General features: G+C 40.4%; 3 long non-coding RNA genes across 4 annotated transcripts in view; 2 read left to right on the plus strand and 1 right to left on the minus strand.

The window, feature by feature from the left end:
- The first annotated feature begins 287 nt into the window (after positions 1-287).
- On the plus strand, positions 288-13,333 carry LOC138975952 (uncharacterized). Of its 2 annotated transcripts, XR_011458822.1 has the most exons (7): positions 288-881; positions 1,124-1,266; positions 2,603-2,698; positions 3,852-3,905; positions 4,271-4,348; positions 6,343-6,615; positions 12,247-13,333. It is a non-coding gene; the product is annotated as an uncharacterized lncRNA (long non-coding RNA). The 2 variants fall into 2 exon arrangements; XR_011458821.1 differs by lacking the exon at positions 3,852-3,905 and having other exon boundaries at positions 291-881.
- Positions 13,334-14,718: 1,385 nt separating this feature from the next.
- Positions 14,719-19,238, plus strand: part of LOC138975955 (uncharacterized) — a 149,852-nt gene continuing 145,332 nt past the window's right edge. The window contains exons 1-2 of the long non-coding RNA XR_011458825.1: positions 14,719-15,223; positions 15,935-16,860. This is a non-coding gene — a long non-coding RNA (uncharacterized lncRNA). The remainder of the gene's footprint in view (positions 15,224-15,934; positions 16,861-19,238) is intronic.
- On the minus strand, positions 16,858-19,002 carry LOC138975954 (uncharacterized). Its single transcript, XR_011458824.1, has 3 exons — positions 18,448-19,002; positions 17,876-18,103; positions 16,858-17,382 (listed from the first exon to the last, which is right to left on the minus strand). It is a non-coding gene; the product is annotated as an uncharacterized lncRNA (long non-coding RNA).

Raw genomic sequence — 19,238 nt, forward strand, 5'->3', positions numbered from 1 at the left:
GCATATTCGGTGCCGGATGCATGATTTGACGCAAGGTGGATATTAGCGGCTCGCAAACGAAGATTCGTCCAAATGATGGTTAAAAACAACCTGCAGCGAACGGAAGCTGAAAACTAAAGGTGCATATAGTTCAAACAATCATTCAACTGTATTTATTTGACCTTACACAGACTGTAGGAAGAGGCAAACCGTCTTGAACAATATTTTTCCCCAGGAAGCGACTCCAAGAACACAGAAGACTCGAAGGTGAGTGACGTACCTTGTAGTCTTTCTGTGATAGTAGTCGTCCATTTAGGAACCTACGCTAATTATGATGACGCGAGCTTCCATTCAAATTAACTTAGGCAACGATGGTTCGATGACGTCATCCAATAGTCACATCACAGAAGGAAATGTACAAATGCTGAACGTAGCCCATTTTAGCTCGACTTATTAGACAGATAGGCTTGAGGAGAATGATAATAACAAAGTTATTAACAGAATGCAGACATCAATGATCGTGAGAACGCACAATTTGTTGTTTTCTGATCGTTATAACCGGAAGTATCTTTCGATAATGGGGCAGACAACTCCCGTAAACCCCTTCAGGCTTACTTCCCTTCTTTGTTGTCGTTAGTGTGGCAGACTAACACTAACACTGGAATTTTGAATGGCCTCGAGTTGTTATAGGCTTTGTTGGTCTGATTTTCCGCTTGTTCTTCTCTGCGGGTGTGAGAAAACTTTCTGGGGGTATGGCTGGTATTAACCCTCCAGCTATCTTGTACAGCATCGTCAGGCGAAGTTGTCTACGCCGGTCAGCAAGTGCTGAGTCTGATGGCAAGTTCAGTCTCTGCAGCATCTCTCGCAACCGGGTTTTCTCCATGGATCTGTAATATTTGCAGGTAAATCTCGCTGCTTTGTGTTGAATCTTCTCGATTTTGTCGGTATCCAGTTTTAAATATATGGGTCCCAGACAACTGCCCCATACTCTAGGGTCGAGCGAACAACGTTTATCAGTGTAAAATTTAGGGTTTGATTTACGTGCAAAATAATGAAGTATGAAGAGCAGATGACAGAAGAGCACCTGATATTTTACGTGTATGTTTTATAATTTGATTTGCTGAACGTGCTTTATTTTCGTTAGGTTCACGTCCGTTCAGCCACCTTCGGACGACGGCTGTCAGTGTTATTCTGTCGACTGTTGGTCACTCCCGTTGGCTCAAGTTATGTCACTCTTAACTGTCATCAGTTTTGTGTGTACGGAATTCATGACAGATGCGCAGAATGGTAAGTCTTTTCTCTGCTATAATTACTAAGATTTAGGTCAAAATCAAATATTAGATTTAGATGTTTGCTTCCCAGGTTGTGTTCACTGGTGATGTTGAAGCACAGGCGGAAAATATTGTTCGCTGGACTACCACTATCATAGTAAGACTACCAATATCATAGTAAGACTATGATAGTGGTGGTCCAGCGAATGATACCTTCCACCTGTGGTAGAACTGAAGCATTGTAAATAATTATTGATAGCGCACTCAAGTTGACTTATTTTTGATCACAGTGGTTGGAGACGCGCGGTGCATTCTACAGTGTTGCTCTTAGCTGTGCTTTCCAAGTTTACTGCCATTACATTTTCTTTACGATTGCAATTTTTACAACAGTTACTTCTATCTTTTTTTTAAAAATAAATATGTCAATTAAGCAAAAATAGGAGCTTTCTCTATCTTTCACATTATATATATGTTACAGTTAATCTGTGAAAGTAGGGAATACGTGTATGAACTAAAATATTTTAGGTAATACATGAATTAACTGGTTTTTTCCCGTCAGTTAATTCATGTATTACCTAGTTAATACATTTATTCCCTGGTTTTACAGATTAACTGTAACATATATATATACCGCTGCACCAGTATGAACACATGCCAAAGTACCAACTTCTGATTAGGGGTTCCAGTGATAACAGCTTAACAAGTACTGGCTTCTGTGACCACCCAAAACCAACACTGATTTATTTTGTAATCCTTTATGTTTTACAAAATATAGACAGTAAAATCAATTTGTTGTGAAAATATTATCAAGGCTTCTTTGAATCTATTGTTACACTAGCTTCCATGGTACCCCACCCATACAAATAGAACGAAAACACAAACACTCAAGCAGCTATGGGCAGAATGTCAGCCAGGATTTGATGGGCTAGTCAATATGGTGTATTTACATTTGAAGAGCGTGAATGTAGTATGGTATTTTCTGTGCGAAAGTCAACTTTATTTTCATCTTGTTATTCATTACTCACAGTTTTCTCTTTGCCAGCACAGTCAGTATGAGCAGACAAAAATACTTGCTCCCAAACTAAATTTGCTTATCAACATTAGATACGCACGCGCGCCTATAAGTAGGACATGAACAAGCCTAATGTACATATAGATCTCATAAACTCCATACTGACAATCCCCTTCCCTCATGTACTACTGTTCAAATGCATAATACTATGTTCTTGGAAGAAGAAAAAAACACATTTACACTACAATCACAATACTTAAGCACAACACATGAAACAACAAAACGCATCAGGATAGAATGTTGTGCCGCTGGTAACATATCTAACTGTGTCGTACCACAGGATGAAAGAAGCCCATCGTTTTGGTCAGAGGACAAATCTGGGACAAAGAGGGCACACAGGTCACCAACAGGAGAGACGCCTACTGCAAAACGCCAGGTATAAATGTTATTAACAGCTATTGTGGTATGTATATGTTACGTATATTAAGTTACAGCTCCGTGCATCCATGGTATCGCGGGATATTTTCTCCCTAGAATAACAGAATTAAAGCATGTGGTTAATTTCAACCACCCTCTGATAGTTCTGACATTAGATTTATGGGAACAAATTTGTCAAACCAATTTTTTTAAATTAAAATTTGATTCATCTTCAATCTAAGGGACATAACCACTCAATGTTATGGGTTGCAATATATTCAATCTCACCACAATTTTCCTTGACTTGCAAGAAACTGACATGCTTTTTGACTCACATGCGAAGCAAAAGTGAGTCTATGTACTCACCCGAGTCGTCCGTCCGTCCGGACGTCCGGACGTCTGTCCGTCCGTCCGGAAAACTTTAACGTTGGATATTTCTTGGACACTATTCAGTCTATCAGTACCAAATTTGGCAAGATGGTGTATGATGACAAGGCCCCAAAAAACATACATAGCATCTTGACCTTGCTTCAAGGTCAAGGTCGCAGGGGCCATAAATGTTGCCTAAAAAACAGCTATTTTTCATATTTTTCCCATTTTCTCTGAAGTTTTTGAGATTCAATACCTCACCTATATATGATATATAGGGCAAAGTAAGCCCCATCTTTTGATACCAGTTTGGTTTACCTTGCTTCAAGGTCAAGGTCACAGGAGCTCTTCAAAGTTGGATTGTATACATATTTTGAAGTGACCTTGACCCTGAACTATGGAAGATAACTGTTTCAAACTTGAAAATTATGTGGGGCACATGTTATGCTTTTATCATGAGACACATTTGGTCACATATGATCAAGGTCAAGGTCACTTTGACCCTTATGAAATGTGACCAAAATAAGGTAGTGAACCACTAAAAGTGACCATATCTCATGGTAGAAAGAGCCAATGAGCACCATTGTACTTCCTATGTCTTGAATTAACAGCTTTGTGTTGCATGACCTTGGATGACCTTGACCTTGGGTCAAGGTCACATGTATTTTGGTAGGAAAAATGTGTAAAGCAGTTCTTAGTGTATGATGTCATTGCTAGGTTTAGTTATTTGACCTTGACCCTGAATGTAAAGGTCAAGGTCAAGCATGTGAGTCGTATGGGCTTTGCCCTTCTTGTTTAAATAGGCAATAGCAGACAACCACAGTGGTAAATCTGCAGCAAGAAAGTCGCTTTTTCAGGTATTTATTATGTTCATTTCTGTTCATTTGTTATTGTTTCTGACTTACTTTTTGAAATTATTATTGACGAACTCAATGATACATATTATTTTTGAAAGTTAAATTAACACTGAATTAGATAATTATCATATCCCGCAAAATTATTATTTTTGTCCTGCTGCACAAAAGTGTGCTTTATGCAAAAGTGATAGTACTGATAAATGATGGGTTCCAATCAAGGACTACTAAAGTAGTCCTTGGTTCCAATGTATCCATGTATTGCTCTGTGTTCTGATGCTTCGATGTGCACTAAGTTTCTTGTGAGTGTGTATGTCTGTGTGGTTTGTTTGTTTTTTCACTTAAAATTGACATATGCCATACCACAGAATGAATCCAGTGCATTAAATTCAACGAGGGATTTCAAGTCGCCATCTGGACATATTGTCCCACAACCAAACTACAAGGTAATGAATTTATATTCATAATGTTTCAAATTAAATCATATATATACTGGTTTTGTAAAAATGTATTTTTAAGTCAAACGGCATATTGGTTCCTGATAAATTTGACAGCTTTTTCCCTTTGGATAATGTTATAACTATTATGTCACCCCATACTTACTAGAGTGACGTCTCTTTGCTTAAATTGACATATGAAATTGCACAAGGCTTTGGAAGAGATCAAGGTTTGGTGAGGTATGCAAAGTACAGTGTGTAGGATATATTAATACTCTCTTACTTACTGTCTCATACCACATCTGCTTTTTACATTTAGTCAAGTTTTGACTAAATACCGGCCCCCGTAGCGCAGTGGTTAGCGCATCGGGCTGTGGGCCGGGAGGTCGTGGGTTCGAATCCCATCAGGGTCATGTGGGTTTTTCGGGCTACGGTCGGCTCCTACCCAGAGTGGAAGTGCTATGGTTCCTATGGGAAGGCTGGAATCACACAGCCGAGTGTCATTCACTTAACGAATGCAACTTTGAGGGTGCTCAGGTTCTGTTTACCTGACCAACACCGCAGGTGCGGCAGTTCTCGGGCCTGGTTGACACCAGGATATATTATGACAGTAAGCGTAGAGTGCTGCCCTGTCACGTAGTCTCAAACCAAATTGGAAATCCATAGCATCATCATAATAATCATCCTCATCTCATTAATCATCCAAAATTATAAAGTGTCCTTGCTCTTGTGGCCCTTCATGCCCGGAGCTCTCATGGTGACCTTGGTCTCAGTGTTCCTGTTCGATCCTTCCCTGAATAGTACTTCTGCTGTCAGTCCTCAACGTGTGACGTTCTGGGGGGTCGACGGAGGGACGTGGTGGCGGTCTGCTCTCTGGAGGGGACCCTCACTCAGTCTGGCTCCACGACTTAGCTGTCAATGTCGTTAGTAGGGGGCATAGTAGGTAGTGGGCTGCGTCCGTTAGCTCGGGACAGACCCACTACTGAACACCGTCAGCAGAAGTGCAGTGTCATCTTCCGAGGGTAGCCTACCGCAACGACCCGACATCCCTCCCTGGAGCGTCTGTAAAATCGACAAGTCTGGCAGCGGAACGAAATTCAGATGTGCATGGAACAGTGAGTGCAGGGACGGGGCGGCGTGAGTGCACACCGGGACAAGGAACAGGTGTAAGGAAAAAAAAAAAAAAAGTTTTGACTAAATGTTTTAACATAGAGGGGGGAATCGAAACGAGGGTCGTGGTGTATGTGTGTGCGTGTAGAGCGATTCAGACCAAACTACTGGACCGATCTTTATGAAATTTTCCATGAGAGTTCCTGGGTATGATATCCCCGAACGTTTTTTTCGTTTTTTTGATAAATGTATTTGATGACGTCATATCCGGCTTTTCGTGAAAGTTGAGGCGGCACTGTCACGCTCTCATTTTTCAACCAAATTGGTTGAAATTTTGGTCAAGTAATCTTCGACGAAGCCCGGACTGACGATGCTACGAGTATACGGTCTTGCTGCGTTGCATTGCGTTCAGTTTCATTCTGTGAGTTCGACAGCTACTTGACTAAATGTTGTATTTTCGCCTTACGTGACTTGTTTATATATTGAACAGATCGCTTTCGCGTGCATTGTAATATTTTCAAAAAAGCAACTTCTGTAAATCTGTAACTTTTCAGTTGATTAAAGTCAAAAACTTGAATAAGTGCCGTTGATCTGTCCATGGAATCTAACTTACTATGAAGCATAACTATATTCCGATTCGTGATGCATACATGTTGCGATAGTGTATGCTAAAGTTTTCCATTTTCAATCTGACGTGTGGGTTAGATTTTTTAGAAACAACAAACATGCATACTAAGTTGCCACTGCCAGTTTGTATAGCTGCTAAGCTTACCCCAAGCTGAGTCAGTGAGTATTTTGTAAGTTTACATACAAAATGGTGATGAGGGGGGAAAAAGAATGCCTTCCACAGGTGCGAAAAACTGTGATTTGATCTCAAGGCCTTTTTGTTTTAGAGCTTTTCCTGCTTTGGAACTTGGGAGATGGGATTCCTGTTGACCATGAAGCAGAAAATGCAGAGAGGGTGCTTCTTCGGGAGTACAAGCAGAAGTTGTATGTGAAAGGTGTGCTCAAGTTTATCCTTATCCATTCATCATCACAACTGGATTGAAAGGCAGCAAGATGGGCGATTCCTGTGGCCAAGCGTCTTCATCACCGGCTGCCTGTGAGTGTGAGCTCGACCTCATGCATCGCCTCGTCAACGAGTTTTAAGGAGGAAAGGCTTACAGGTAGGAAACCTCTCTACTTTTTTTTAAAATAAATCATATTTGCACTTTACTTTTGAACAAGAGAATGGTTCAAGTTGAATTGCAAGATGGTTTGTGTGGCCTAACAACATTTTGGTTTCAGTGAACAGGGAATGTGTCAAAATCTGAAAAAACCAGCATACTAGTATTAACACACACTAAAATTCCATTTCATGCAGTTTACCGAAACTACGGTTTATGTGAGAGTGCGCATGCGCTAGGCTAGCCATACCCGTATGTGTTATGGCGGCCATGGGCAGCATGTGGGAATTTTCGGCGTAGAAAACTTCATTTTCATCCGGAAATCGACGTAACCTGTTGTGTTTTGTGTGTGAAATTGATTGTTTCTGCTGGACAAAGTAAGTGCTTTATCCTTTATCGTGCCGAGTTCGAAAAAACCGCGAGTCGCGATGACAGAGAGACAAGTAGAGTTGGAACTCGATTCTGACTCAGAATTGAATGACTTGATCCACGCACCCGACACGGGTGGAAAGGAAAAACCACAAACAGTCACTCTACCAATCTCGGATTGGGAAAAGATGAAGAGTCAAAATGAGAAAATTTTGAAGTTTCTAACTATGGTGGTAGACAAAGATGGCGACTCGCCCCAAACGAAACAATCGAAAAAGAGAAAACGTGATGTCAGTGATGACGAACAATCTGTGGAGACAGGGGATGATTTCGATCACCTTCTTGAAGAAATGTGTAAAACTCAAGCATCAGAATCTCGACCCGAGGCTGAACTGAACGACCCCAATGAGAGTGAAATTATGAATGAACTGGAGCAAGATTTTGACATTTCTGAGACTCTTGGTGATGAAGTTGCAGATCGAATTGCAAAACTTGTATCAGTGATGGCAAAGGGTCAGATGACCGAAGAAAAGATGAAGCAAAAAGAAAGAGAGTTTAAACGCCCAAAGAACATTGAGACAGGCGTCCCAAAAGTGAATCCCGAAATCTGGGGTTTGATGGAACACAGTGCCAAAACGTATGACTTAAAATCACAACGTCAACAGAAGTTACTGTACACGGCCAACAATGCTCTTGTTGTGGCCTGGGATGTGTCCCTAAAAATGGGGGTTGCCAGTGAGGAACAGAAAAAGCTGATTAAAACAATTGCTGAGGCAAGTGGGCTGATACTGAAAACAGCGTATGACATGTCACTGGACAGAAGAGCAAAAATACTGTCTGGACAAAATGTGAACAGAAAATACAGAAAACTGGCATCTTCAAACATACCAGTCACTCAGTGGCTATTTGGGGATGATCTCAAGTCAGCGTGTGCTGATATTGACTGTACAACCAAACTTGGACTTGCCTTTACTCAATCAAGTAGAGGGCAAAAATATTTCCCATCCCGTCAGTATGCACCAAAAAACTCCGAATGGAGAGGAAGAGGAAGGTGGAACTGGAACGGGAAGAGAGGCGGTGGGAGCTCAGTTCAGGGTGAGAGGGAGAAGTCAAGGGAGACCATTCTTCTCCGGCACAACGACAAGCAGACAAGCAGAGTAGACAACAAAGAGGTATGTGAAATAAAGAATGCCACATTTGAAGCAGGTAAACTGAAACATTTTGTTCACAATTGGAAGAAATTGACATCTGATTCCTTTATTCTAGATATGGTACAGGGAACAGAAATTCCTTTGAGTGAAGACATTGAGAAGGTGGAAACTCAGCATGAGGCCAAAAATCAAGTTCCTGGTCACTTATTTCAGATAATGGATGCAGAAGTAGAACATCTATTGAGTATGCATGTCATTGAGCCATCAAAACCAGAAGAAGATGAGGTGGTTTCACCTATTTTTCTTGTTGAAAAGCCAGATGGGTCACATCGGCTTATTTTGAACTTGAAAAGATTCAATGAATCCGTTGCGTACGAACATTTTAAAATGGATAACTTGTCAACTGCTACACAAATGATGACTAAAGGCTGTTATATGGCCTCAGTTGATCTTAGACACGCTTACTATTCAGTTCCTGTCAAACATCAGTTCAGAAAGTTTCTAAAATTCAGATGGCGTGAACAAATGTTTCAGTATACATGCTTTCCAAATGGTTTGAGTAACTGTCCAAGGTACTTCACAAAGCTGCTAAAACCAGTGTATGCAAAGTTGAGGGCACAAGGTTTTCTGTCTACCTCATACATTGATGATTGTTATTTACAGGCAGACACAGTTGAAGAATGTGAAGTGAATGTCAGTGAGACAGTAAAACTCTTTGAATCTCTTGGTTTCACAATACATGATGACAAATCTGTTCTCAATCCAAGCAAACGGTTAAAATACCTTGGGTTTTGGTTGAATTCTGAAGATATGACTGTATCACTTCCAGAGCAAAAAAGGCAGAATATAAAGGCAGCCTGTTACAGACTCAAGGGAAAGAAAAGAATCAGAATCAGAGAACTGGCTCAAGTCATTGGAATGTTGGTTGCCACTTTTCCTGCTAATAGGTGGGGACCTCTGTATTTCAGACAGTTAGAAAAAGACAAGTCTGATGCCCTTAAAGTAGCAAAAGGAAATTTTGAGTCTTTAGCTAATCTATCTGACAATGCTTGTTCAGAGTTAGATTGGTGGATTGAGAACATTGATGAGTCATACCATACAGTGCAAAATGCATGCCATGACATAACAATCCAGACTGATGCTTCTTCTACAGGAGGTTGGGGCGCAGTGTGTGGAGACCTGAAAACAGGGGGACGATGGTCAATGAATGAAAGAGATTTTCATATAAATGTGCTTGAATTACTGGCAATAGAATATGCACTGAAAAGTTTCAAAGCAAAACTCACAGGGAGACATGTCTTGGTGTTATCAGATAACACTTGTGCTATTGCCTACATAAAGAATATGGGAGGATCACATTCACATGAATGTAATGCATTGGCTAAAAGAATCTGGATTTGGTGTAAAGATAATTTGATTTGGTTATCTGCTACACATATTCCTGGGAAATGTAACACTGAAGCAGATATGCAGTCACGTCATTTCAATGACCGTACAGAATGGAAATTGAGTGATGTTGTATTTCATAGGCTTAAAGAGACACTGCTGAATCCAGAAATTGATCTCTTTGCCTCAAGGTTGAATTTTCAGGTAAAACCTTTCATGTCATGGGGACATGATCCAGAAGCGTATGCAGTCGATGCATTTGAACACAACTGGTCAAAATGGCTGATATATGCATTTTCCCCTTTCAGTCTGATTCAAAGGGTGCTGATGCAGTGGAGGAGAGACCGGGCAGACGGCATGCTGATTGTTCCCCTGTGGCCAACCGCGGTGTGGTTTCCCCAGCTTCTGCGGTTGCTAGTCCAGGAACCTGTGATTCTTCCGAAAGGGAAACGTCTTCTGACTTTACCACACAGCAATGCAGCACATCCACTTCAGAGAAAACTACGTCTCCTGGCTTGTGTCTTATCAGGCAATCTCTCGAGACACGAGGCCTTCATGGAAAGACTCAAAGCATCATCTGTGCTTCATGGAGAAGTACAACCAAGAAACAATATGCCTGTTATCTTGCGAGATGGCGATCCTTTTGTGCTCAACGGTCAAGTGATCCCTTGCGTCCCTCTGTAAATCTAGTGTTAAGTTTTCTCACTGATCTCTTTGAAGCTGGATTAGGTTACAGTGCAATTAATACTGCCAGAAGTGCACTTTCTTCAGTTATTTTGATGTCAGATAAATCTACAATTGGTACTCATCCTTTGGTTGTGAGATTTTTGAAGGGAGTTTTTGAACTCAGGACACCAATGCCAAGGCATTCCAAGATATGGGATGTTGGTGATGTTTTGAAATACTTTAAGACTCTTCCAGACAATGCTCAGCTTTCATTGAAAGACATAACGCTGAAAGTATCGGCTTTACTTTTGTTGGCATCTGCTCAAAGGGTGCAAACTCTTCATTTGATGAACCTAGAATCTGTTTGTTTTTTAGAGAATAAATGTGTTATTTACATGACAGAAAAGTTGAAACACACAAGACCTGGCTATCATCAGCAAAATTTAGATTTACCAGTATATACTGTGGATGAGCAAGTTTGTGTAGTCAAGTGCTTGAAAGAATACATTGAACGCACAAAGAAACTGAGAGTTGATCAGAGCGGTAAACTATTGTTGTGTTACAAACCGCCTCATGAACCAGCATCAAGGGACACAATTTCTCGCTGGTTACGGACAGTATTAGCGAGAGCTGGATTGTCAAGTTATACACCACACAGCTTTAGATGTGCAGCGTCATCAGCAATGAAGAGGTCAGGTGTACCTCTTGGTGATATTCTCAAAGCAGCTGGTTGGACCAATGCAAAAACATTCAAACAATTCTATGACAAACCCTTGCAGAGTCAGATGAAAAAGAACACAATCTTGAATTACTATGGAAAGAAAAGTGTGTAGACAAGCACTGTTGTGAAAGAAAACTTTATTGATGCAAAAAAGCATTGATGAATTTATTATTGATGCACAAATGTCACAGAAAAAGGGTGAAATAATGTGTACGGTTGTAAAAGAAAACTTTCTTGATGCAGAAAGCATTAATGGTTTTGTTTTTTGATACGAAAGTGTCATTGATTTTGAAATGTGCAGTAGATTGTTTCGAGTATTCTGAATATACTCATACCTCTGCTACTTTTAGAATTAATAAAGTGATCAGAACAAGAAACATTTATCTTCTAAAATGTGAGTGAATCAATGAATGTTGAAATGGAAGTTTGACAACAACAACTTTGAAGTCTCACATAAACCGTAGTTTCGGTAAACTGCATGAAATGGAATTCAAAACATAAACGAGTACTTACCAAGTCGAAGTTTGTGTAGAATTCCATGATGCAGTTTACAGGAACGGAGGGATATGTGCCCTCCCTCAATAAAACCCACCCTCTGTTTACAACTTAACTTTTGTTGTTGTAAAACTTTGTAGATCATCAAAGAGTATGTGGTTTACGCTTTGATGATCTATGCTGTAAAATATGGCTAGCCTAGCGCATGCGCACTCTCACATATCCCTCCGTTCCTGTAAACTGCATCATGGAATTCTACACAAACTTCGACTTGGTAAGTACTCGTTTATGTTTTGAATTATGCCTGTCGCTGTCAGCAATATATGTTATATACATATAATTTTTAAAAAAAAGTGCAGTGATACTGATAGTGATACAGTTAATCAGCAATGACTGAACAGACTTTCTAAATTCAGGGATGGTCAAATCATCTGATCTGACTAATGACCAGGGGCGAGTACAAAAAATCCGCTGTGCTAGTTAAAACCGCTTGGCAACTCACCTGGTTGGCTAGTGAAAATTCTCGTCAAATGCAACACTTCTGGTTGTAATACTCTAGTTTCAAAACGTTATAAACAATGCAGTTATAGCAACTGGGGTTTGTACCCGGCAAGCAATTCTTTTTGGTGGACTGGACTTTCTTGAAATGACCCGCCTGTCTGGCAAGTGAAGATTTTGAGATCTGGCCATCCCTGCAAATGCTCTTCATGCAAGTTGCACTCAAATTTGTGAGCAATTTGTTATGTACAACTTGGTAAATTGTCCTAAATGATGCTTTAGTAAAAGTTGTTGTCTCCTGTCTCTTTCTCATATTCATTATTTTATTTTTTTCCCTTTTGGCAGGGTTTTGACCATGTGCAACAGGCTGCAAGTCATTTTGGAGGAGGAAGCCCCTGATTGCATCTTTGTCAAAATCAGAAAGAGACTTCTAGGTGTCTCCAAGAGTCAGCCATCACAACCACCTGTTTCCCAGAGCCAGCCATCACAACCTCTTGTTCCCAAAGTAATCCAATCCTGTTTCCCGTTTTGATACAGGCAGCAACAGGAGGAACTAGTAGAAGTAGGGAAAGCGGTATTAACAAAACAGCTTTTTCCTCTACTATGAAACCACACAGATAAACAAGGAGAGCAACCCTTCCACAAAGTAAACAATCCTGACGACTCTTATTTCAACAATTTGTCAACTCATGTAAATGCTTTGCCAGATCCAGGCATTAAGCTCTACTCTTTCAGGGGCGGACGAGGGGGGGGGGGAGCACAGGGGGCACGTGCCCCCCCCCCCCCCCCCCGAAAAAAAAAAAAAAAAGAAGAAGAAAAAAAAAGATTTTTCTATGCTGATTCTATGACCATTTCTAAGTTCAAATGGCACCAGATGGCACCATTTTGCTTCTTTGGGCAAAACAAATTTCCAGGGGGGGCATGCCCCCGGACCCCCCTAGCAAATTCGGGCGCTTCGCGCCCATCACATTCACTTTCGATTCAAAGTGCCCCCCCCCCCCCCCCTTACAAAGCAACTGATCCGCCCCTGTCTTTACACATGTAATGGGCAGAGCAACATTGTTGAACAGCTGCTTCGTTTCTGTAAGTTTTTAGCCTGAAAGGTAGTAGGGTGGGTCGCATCTAAAATATAAATGTTTGTCTTGTCAAAACCTATGTAAGTTTTCCTACATTTTAAGACTCCCTCTTTTTCTGTACTGGAATTTTTTTTATCAGATTATTGTTTGGAGTTCTGAAAAGGAAGGTTCCTGTGTACACCATTATAGATATGACTTTTACTGTACTACATGTGTGTTTTTGGTATATATATATAAATATATGAAACTAGATATATTTCTTCCCAATATGTTCATTGCCAAGTGGATGAAGTCATCAGATTTGATCTGCTGCTAGTGATAACGTTTATCAACATAAGTAAAGTTTTTTGAGCTGACTGTATTGTGTGCATTTTGTTTGCAAGTGCTGATATGTTTGACTTTGTGCTGTAATGCTTTGTCTTGTCTCTCATTCTCCATTTCAAAGTACGAGAACTCAGATTTTGTTCTGACATACTCATTGCATCATACGAACATCAATAAAGACACACACAAAATGTGAGCCAAACAAACATTTTTTCTCAGAACATGTTATGGTATGCACAGGTGACATGAAATGGAGAGAAGACTGTGCGCAGGAAGAAGAGAGAAACATTCAAACAAATGAAAACAAACCAGTAAATTGTTAAAGGTTGCTCTTGGCTACTCTGGTGGCATGTACTTTATTCTACCTATATTAGCGAAACCGATAGGCTAGATCCTTAAAGGCATATGTACGCGCTCCCGTGTTTACAAAGTGTAGTTTGCCCATAATCGATGTCAAACGCACCATAAGACCATGTAATGACGATATGTCGCCATGCGCGGACCATATACATGCATTACAGCTTGTTTTAGAGTCTCAAAAACTTTGGATGTAAACAAAGACGCGGAGTTATTTCCCTTGCGTCAACGCTACCTCTGTTGGCAAATCTATAAATAGGACGATCCAGATCAAAATGAAAATTAACATATCTCAACATTGAAGGGGTCCTAGACCACAATATTTTGCAGGGAACTTAATTTAGCATGTCTCCAGCTGTTGGTAAAGCAATTAGCGTGTATAGTCATCGAGTACATATGGCTTTAAGGGCAGACACCACAGTGAAAAAAGTGATTTTTTTGTTCCCTGGTCATTTCGGTTTTCTTTCTGATTCTGGATTTTGAACCTCTTCTGGTTACTCTGATGTACTGATTTTAGATCAGAATTAATCATAAACGGTCAAAACGGCTAAATGAACAATGTATGTGTATGCAATTGTGTATTGAACAAACACAAAACAGCAAAAAAATGCGTATGTTTGAGAGGTGAATGTGAGTCAAACACATCGTCAACGGTGGTCACGTTAGCATGACTGGAATGAGTTGTCTTTTCTTTGCTACAATCAGTTCATACCGCGGACAACGGGAATTTCCGTTTACAGATTTCGCGCCGTTAGTAACAGCAACTAGAAGACATTCCAATGAGCCGAAGACAACCGATGAAGATTCCGGGAGATTCCGTGTGAAAATGTTTGTCTACTGACCAATCGAATCGCGGATATTAAACTTCGTTTATGCTCGGTCTCGTTCGGTTCGATTCGGCCTTCCCAGAATGCAATATTCTTGATTTCCGCCAGGTCTCGCCAAAGGCGATGTGAAACATCTACAGCTGCGATTTTCCTTGGATATCTTTGTGGAAACTTCAGTTTATCACACGTTTTGCCCCGATTTCAGTGCTTGACACACAAAGGAGATAATTATCGACTAAAATCAGATCAGTTGCAGAGGCTGGCGTGACAGAAGTTTAAAAAGAAAGTGCGAGTCGATAGTGTCGTCTGCTATTGCTACGAACGAATCGGAAGATCAAGTTTGTGCATTCTTCTTCGTCCAGAATGAAAATTGGCTGGAAACTATGCTGCTTCCCTTGCAACAGCTGAGATGGAGCAAGAAATCACCACCGGTGGTGTACGTTTGAAGCACGTTGCCATGAGTGTTTTGAGCCACGACTTATTTTAGAGTTGCGGAGCGGAATGCGTACGGCAAAAAGGACAACACGGAGTTTGCCATTTATGGCAACGAGAAGGCAGACCCTATATCTTTTCTCTTGAAAAAAGCAAATAAACTGCTTAGAAAAAGAACAATCAATACAAAAATGACTATGTTCAGCCATGGTGCAACTTGCATCTCCTGGGAAATCTGGTGCAGTGAATACTAACCCAAGCAGAGCAGGGAAGATTCCAAGCAGCTGATAAGCAAGATGGTAGTAGGTATGTATTTTTTTCTTCTTTTGACAAACATGTAGAAGTTTATATATTTGTTTGGTTATGTGTGTGTGTGTGTGTGTGTGTGTGTGTGTGTGTGTGTGTGTGTGTGTGTGTGTGTGTGTGTGTGACTGTTTTATGCTGAAGAACAGAATCTAAGTAACAACACCCTGATGCAAAGAAACTGAATAGGATGCAAATTTAGTCAGTTATGTGCTGCTACTGTGAAGCTTGGTTGTCACAAGGTTTGTCAGTGTTGGGGCAAAACATCTGTTCTTTCCTCATTTATTTTCTCGAGCATATTATATATAGCTTGCTCCTGTGATCACAGTTTTCTTGTGGCTCAAACAAACATGCATTCACATGGCCCAGTGAGTGAACATTGCTTGTGGTCATACGTCCCATGCAGACCATATGGTTTCTGCATGCAATGTATGTGCAATAGCTGTAAACCAGATCAGCACTCCACTGCCTAATAGTACCATTCACATGATTTGTCAACATCTTTTTGTTCACTGCTTGACTATCAGCACTGACATATGCATGCGCCCAAATATCGTGTTACCATGTATCACAATATTAGAATATCTTTTTTCAAATGTGTGTGTAAGGGGGGGGGGGGGGGGGGGGGGAGGGTCATTGTTGGGAAAATGTGAATAGCAGTATATGAGTTTGTCATAGCCATATATTAATTTTGAATTTATGTTGTCTCTACAGATGCAGAAGCTGGAGAGCAGCTTCCAAAGTACCCATGGCATTGCAAGGCAATTCACAGAAGTCAACCCAAATATTGTAGTATAGAAAGTAAAGGACACTGTCATATGACTCCCTGATTATTCAAAGCAAGTCCAAAAGAGGTCCAAGATAAAAGGCTTCACTGATAACAAGTTGGGAGTTATGGATGGGCATACTTTACGCAGCGTGAACATAACGGATGAGAGTTGATCATTGTGACCTTCGAACAGTTTCCTTGGTGCTTGCAGAACACTGGGTGTTGTTATTTTAAATTTTGTTGAATTTAGTTTCTGTTTTTCTTGTGGAACTAAGCAAGACTTGTTGTTTTGTTAGTGTTGTTTTGTTACATGTTTCATAAACGTTTGTGTACAAAAAATACATTTTCTTCGCGTTTTGTGTATTTTCTCAAAACTACTTTTTTGTCACTTCAAAAGCCTAAGGCTTTTTTTCTTATGAACTTGCGTTGTTGAAACTTTGCATACATCTTGAGTGTGTTATTTTGCAGAAACTGATAGAGTGATTTCTTGAAAAAAATATTTATTGAGAAGTTATACCGTTTTGGGGGGCGTTTTTTCATGAAACTCAACATCACTCACTTTCATCACTGATATTTTTTAAATGACTTGAGATATCAAAAAACGACTCTATCAGTTTCTCGGCATTGTGCTAAAGTATAAATAACAAGCATCAAAACAAAATTTCATGTAGTTTTAAAAAAGCCTTAGGGTTTTAAAAAGGGGCAGTTTGGCGGCCATCTTGGATTGCTACCATGGCAACCGATGGTCCAAATTTTTATTTTTTTTCATTTTCTCAGGAGATGGACTGAGTACTTAAATTCTGAAACATTTGTTGACCCAAGAGTTAAGAAACAAAAAAAATCACTTTTAACACCAGTGCCTCCCCTTAAGGTCTAATCATCGTCTCTGTTGCATAAACAACATCTCATCTATACTATAACGTTTAGGGTCAATACTCATTGGTTGATCGCTAAAAATTCTTGTATTTTTAGAATTGTTGACTTTTTCCTGCCATCTTCTTGTTACAAAGGGTGACACTAAAAACATGATTTAATTGGAAGAGACTAGTCGTGGCTATACCAGTGCAATATGATATGTTCTGCGAGAAATCAGATTTCTGAATAACCATGTATTTTTTCTGTCTGCATTAAGTTGGCATCTGCTTATACACAAAAAAATATCAAGAAATAAGCAAAAACAAGAGCACCCAGAAATGTTTCCGTCGCGAATGGGTCTTGTTCAGGGCCAGAGTCACACTTTTCTGGCAATCAACTAGCTGTGCACACCATTCCTCTCCCTTGATGATCCTTGGGCCTGGCACACCTCAAACTGGAATTCCAGATCTCGCATTGCCCATTTTCTTCTGCCTAGCCGGTGCTTTGGTCGGGGTATGTCTATCAGCACTCTTGCTGTCTGAAACATTGCCAAACAGGGTTCATTCTGTCAGTATTTATGGTAGTATTACATCTTCATGCAGGGTTCTCCACATAATGTTGTCCGTTTGGGTTCAATGCCCCCAACTTCAACTTATAAAGGTGGTCATTTGGACCCACTGTACATAGTCATTTTCAGTGCAATACAGAACTCCCTCTGTGAATTCCCCGGTACACTTGTTTTTGTTCCTTTGGCTTCTATGGAGAGCTCTCCTAATGTTGATCAAATCGCACTCTGGAAACAACCCACCCACATAAAACTTAGCTTGGCTTCCCACATTCATTCTTGTTCAGATTTCAGAACACACGAACAGACGAAAAGTCAATTAAATCACTCAAGCTGTAAGGCACAGACACATCATAGTGATACTAGAAGCAGCATGTGTGAACAAATACATTCAACACCTTCCCATTTTCTTCACTGCGTACACACACAAAATATAACAAGAAAATTATTTTTTTTAAAAACTTACTCTGTGTTGAAATCCAGGGTATCCCAAGTTTTGTGTTGGGAAAGAAATCTCTGCAGTTGGTGTGCCATCAAGAAAGTGTAGAGAACAAACCCTTGCATCTTTTGCAGGTGAAAAAAGCTTGTGCCTTCCGTCTGCTGTTGTGTCTACACGGCTGATGAGTCGAATCCACTTTAATCTCGTTGTCACGGTTGTGCTGGTTTCTTCTTGTGTGTTGGATGCGGATGCAAGCTGTTGAAAACAGACAGATGCATATCAGATTTAACAATTTATGGCTCTACAAAGCAATTTTTATTGCTTTTTAATCACAGCCATGCTCTAACAACATGAAGTAAAACAAAAAAACAAGAAACGGAAACACACTGACACAGAAAGTGAGCCAAATATTTTGACCTCATGCACGGCAGATTCAAACACTGCAGTGCAGTTTTTGTAACGTTCAAAGCTGTATAAATGCAGGTCTAGCTAAACGATTTTGTAATCATGCTATGGAATTTGCAGAAAAAAACAATAAATCGCATGAATGTCAGGCAATAAAATAAGTTGATCAAGAACTGTTACAGTGTTGCGCTTACCTGAACGGTGGTTGGCCACAGACTCGTGTGGAACCTGGTCGGACTGAATTTTGCAAAGTTTAGCTTTCCATTTTGAAGACGGTAGCTTCCGTTGTCACAATCAATCATCGGGCAGTGACATGCCATCGTTAAAATCGATAATCGCTGAACTTACATCGACAAAACAACAAAATAAACACAAGTGTCTGACTCGTCAGTCGCAGAACATACGCACAGCTGTGTTGCAGACGATTTGTTTCCTCGAAAAAATGACGCAGCCAATGAGAGGCGTCTGTGCGGTCACGTGATTTTCCTTCTTTGTTCCATGTAAACGTCGGAACTGTTTAGTGGTGTATTGAGCGTTCTCACGATCATTGAGGTCTGCATTCTGTTAATAACTTTGTTATTATCATTCTCCTCAAGCCTATCTGTCTAATAAGTCGAGCTAAAATGGGCTACGTTCAGCATTTGTACATTTCCTTCTGTGATGTGACTATTGGATGACGTCATCGAACCATCGTTGCCTAAGTTAATTTGAATGGAAGCTCGCGTCATCATAATTAGCGTAGGTTCCTAAATGAGTAGTCGTCCAGTGGACGCCACCTTCCGCCTGTGAACTGATCAAGCAGTTCATCATGTCAGTCACTTGAAGTTTGTCTCTGCCACGGTGTGTGTAGTTTTGTTTGCGTTTGCCGTGTGTCAATGTGTGTGTGTGTGTGTGTGCGTGTGTGTTTGTGCGTGTGTGTGTGTGTACGTATGTGTGCTTTTGAGAGAAAGAGAGAGACTCTGAGAGAGAGAGGATATAAGGGGAA

The sequence above is a fragment of the Littorina saxatilis genome, linkage group LG9 (genome assembly GCF_037325665.1).
Source record: "Littorina saxatilis isolate snail1 linkage group LG9, US_GU_Lsax_2.0, whole genome shotgun sequence".
Taxonomy (NCBI): Eukaryota; Metazoa; Mollusca; class Gastropoda; order Littorinimorpha; family Littorinidae; genus Littorina; species Littorina saxatilis.